This window comes from Salvia splendens, chromosome 19 (genome assembly GCF_004379255.2).
Source record: "Salvia splendens isolate huo1 chromosome 19, SspV2, whole genome shotgun sequence".
NCBI lineage: Eukaryota > Viridiplantae > Streptophyta > Magnoliopsida > Lamiales > Lamiaceae > Salvia > Salvia splendens.
In genome coordinates, this window is record NC_056050.1 from 13,982,857 (window position 1) to 13,987,031 (window position 4,175).

At 42.4% G+C, this 4,175-nt stretch overlaps 1 long non-coding RNA gene across 1 annotated transcript; it reads right to left on the bottom strand.

Annotated features, from left to right (window-relative positions):
* Nucleotides 1-1,178: 1,178 nt before the first annotated feature.
* On the bottom strand, nt 1,179-2,610 carry LOC121779516. Its single transcript, XR_006045835.1, has 3 exons — nt 2,474-2,610; nt 2,323-2,397; nt 1,179-1,235 (listed from the first exon to the last, which is right to left on the bottom strand). It is a non-coding gene; the product is annotated as an uncharacterized LOC121779516 (long non-coding RNA).
* Nucleotides 2,611-4,175: the final 1,565 nt, after the last annotated feature.

A 4,175-nucleotide genomic window follows, 5' to 3' on the forward strand; every position in this document is an offset into this window, starting at 1 on the left:
CACTTTTAGTGGTTCCTTTGGATCCTTTAATGGATCGAGTGTTGGTGCCTCTGGGCTCAATACTAGTGTTGGATCTCTTGGGGTCAACATGAATGTGGGGCCAACTATGGGCAACACATATGTGGGGGGCAATACGCTCAACACAAATTTTGGAGGCTCAACTGGAGTCAACATGAATGGTTCATATCAAGGACCAAGCTCGGTGCCTTTGATGCCGAGGATGATGCCTCCCGCCGAGAAGCCCTCCAAGTTTGGAGGATCCGACTTCAAATGGTGGCAACAGAAAATGTTGTTCTACTTTACAACATTGGGGGTCGTGCACTGTCACGACCGCCCCTTAGGGTTAATAAATGCGGGCGTTCGTGATTAAGAGAATTTAATAAAAAGACGAAGGAATTAGGGTTTCAACACCAGTTGGACCAACAATTAATATCCAAATAAATAACCAAGGGTTTAATATTATCCAACAAGAAATTCAAATATTCAATACCCTAACAATTAAAGCTGTCGGCCTAAATAAATCATAATTAAACGACACGACACAGCGGAAACGACCAAGAGAAAGAGTCACGTCATGTGTGAAGACACAACGACACTCAAGGTTCAAAGACAAAAATAATATATTAAATTTACTTGCTCAACACCACCACATCCTCGTCGCCGCTCAACCTGCACATAGGGAAAACACATGCAGGGCTGAGTATTTTAAGAATACCCAGTGGCTAATGCCGAAAACATTTGCAACAAAAGTAATTTATCATGCCATTCACAAGTAACCATCGGGGTTTAGCTTTGGAAATACCCGAGGCACTCAAAATCATTTCCCATTGTAAAATTCGACTGATCAGTCATTTTCCCATAGACGTTCACCATATCTGCCAATACATGACTTGGAATGTGGCCACAAACCAAGCCACTAGACCGGCCAGCCCGTAGCTAGCACACGATCTACCATAGGTGTACACTAGTCCAGGTAGGGTTTGCGGCCCCACGTGGACCCGAATTCGATTTATATAACAACGGCACATAGCCATACCAGATAGGCACGTAAAACACAAATCACGGCATGATAAAGTCATTTTAAACCACCCTTATCTCTCCACGGTCAAACGTAAAAGAGTTTAGTAAAATAAAAACCCACACGTAGGGCAGGGTAGAAAAGAAGCCCACCTCGAGTGCTTATTCCAAAACTATTTTCTTTCCTTTGCGATCACGATTCCCTTGCGAGATATCACCTTTAGAATTAAAATAACACATAAATCAACACACTTTCAAATTAAGTAAATAAAATGCATGCACCCTAGTTTAAATCTTTTATCTCCCATTTTTTTTCTCGATTTTTCGATCGTTCGACGGCCGCTTACGCTCCCAATTTCCACCGTTGGCTCCCCGTATATTTTTAATGATTTAGACTTAAATCCTAATATTTAATTAAGCACATGAATTCATTATCGAAAATATTTCCCTCGCAAAACTATCTATTTCGAACATAGGATAAAAATTATTAAACTTCCACATTATCCGGAAATTATTTGAATAATTTCCCATAATTAATTTATCGGCCCAAAACTTAATTCATTCCCACCTTATGTCTTTAATTTAATTAATCAATACCCCCACTAAAGAAGGCCTAAACCATTTAATTAAAAGTCCAAGATTTAATTGTTTCCTCCACTTATCTTCAATTACAAATTTTAAGCCCAACAATTAAACATTCTACCCACTTCTAATTTAATGAGGCCCAAAACTTAATGAGCCCAAATGAAGAAAACCCCCTCCCTCACCTACGTGTAACACACCTTCTTCCCCCCCCCCCCCCCTTCTCTCTATCTCTCGACCAAAACTGCAGAAATTTTTCCTCCGATTTCCATCGGCTTTCTGAAATTCCGTCGGCCCCCCCCGTCTCATTCACGACGGCGACCTCACCGTCCCCTCGCTCCGAGTCGCCGTTCGCGATTCGCCGCTGTCCGCAGTCGCGCTGCTCCCCTGGACCGCTGCCGCTGCTTCTGCCCGTCGCCGGAGGGAGCCCGCCGTCGCCGCCCGCCGTCGCTGTTGTGCGGCTCCAGCTCCGCCGCGAAGGGTGCCGCCATCGGTCGGCCCCAATTAACCCCGATTTCACCCGCAAGGTAAGTTCCCATTAGAAACAAAAAACGTTTCTTTTCATTCCTATTTTGGTTGCTACGGTTATCCGATCAGAGAGGATTTTCAGATTTCATAATATTTACAAAATGTAAGCAATTGCCAAGGGGAGTTGGTGCTGGGAAAGTAATGTATGGATGCAGCATGCGATAAGTCATGTTCCAAATCTGGGTAGGAAATTACCTCCGTGAATTGGATTTGGGTTGTGAAGTTCACAAGGCTGAAAGGCGGGTTCTTGAAGCTGGAGGAGTTTGATTACTGCCGGAAGCAACAATTTGATGTTAGATTTTGAAACAGGAGAGAATTTAGATACAAATGATAAATCATAGTTTACCTTGGATAGAAGTTGAAGATGATTCTTGCTTGCAGAGACGATAGGTGAGAAAAGAAATAATGGCTGAAGATTTAATATAGAGGAAAGGGGTTGGGGATATGGGAGAGATTCATGGGATTGAGGGGAGGCGGTTTCAATGGGGTTGAGGGAGGGATTCAATTTTTTCTTCTTTTTTTTTCTTCTTATTTTTGAATTAGTTGAATTTATTTGGTATTTTATTTGCAGGTTACGGAGGAGGAAAATTCCATCACGGAGCAGGAAAATCTACATAAAATCTTTAATTAAGATTTGAATTAAAGATATTTTGTCTTAATTAATTTAGTTTAATTCGCAGCCCATTGTATTTTATCACGGACTAGACTTTTATATTAATTATTTAATTTATCGGATCCAACACGGAATTGAGTCCAATAAATATTCCTCACGGACAGGAGTTAATTAAATTCTCATAATCATTTATTTCACAAATCTCCAATTAACAACAATTAATTACCAACAATCAATTCACGGACTTCGCAGAGTTAATACCATTAAAACAAGTAATTTAGGTTCACAAATTAGGTTTAGAAAAACGGGGCGTTACATCCTATCAACCTTAGCAAAAATTTCGTCCCGAAATTTGTTACTCTCAAGTAAAGAGTTCGGGGTACAATTCCCTCATTTTATCCTCATTCTCCCACGTGGCTTCTTCATGCCCATGATTTTCCCATAGTACTTTCACACAAGCAACACTTTTATTTCTCACAATTTGGATCTTTCGGTCCAGAATAGATTCGGGTCTCTCTTCGTAGCTTAAGTCCGGATTCAACGCGACTTCCTCAAAACGGATCACGTGCTTCGGGTCGAACACGTATTTTCGTAACTGCGACACATGGAAAACGTTGTGAACATTTCCAAGGTTTGGTGGTAGCGCCAAACGGTATGCAACGGGGCCTACTCCTTCAACAATTTCATAAGGCCCAATAAATCGCGGCTTCAGTTTGCCCTTGACGCCGAATCGTGTTATCCCTTTTGATGGGGATACCTTCAGGAAAACCTTGTCGCCAGCTTGGAATTGTAAATCTGTGCGTCGGACGTCCGCGTATGATTTTTGTCTATCTTGAGCTTCTTTTATCCTTTCCCGAATTTGCCGCACGATTCCCACCATCTCTTCAACTGCGTCAGGTCCAAGTATTCTTCTTTCGCCAACCTCGTCCCAGTAGAGCGGTGATCTACACTTTCTTCCGTATAATGCCTCATACGGCGCCATGTTTATCGTTGCCTGGAAGCTATTGTTGTAGGTGAACTCGATCAATGGTAGTGCTGCCTCCCAACTTCCTCCTCGGTCGAGTACCACGGCTCTCAACATATCTTCGAGAGTTTGGATCGTTCTTTCGGACTGTCCATCGGTTTGAGGGTGAAATGCTGTGCTGAAGTTCAATTTGGTTCCAAGCTCCTTCTGTAGACTTATCCAAAATCTTGAGGTGAATTTCGGGTCACGGTCGGACGTGATAGTCACTGGGACTCCATGCAATCGAACTATCTCCCTTATGTAAATTTGAGCCAGTTTATTGGACCCATAGCTTATGAGAATTGGTATGAAATGCGCACTCTTGGTAAGTCGATCTATAACTACCCAAATGGCGGTGTTCCCCCTTAAAGTCCTTGGCAAACCTGTCACGAAATCCATGGCGATGTGTTCCCATTTCCACTGGGGAATCTC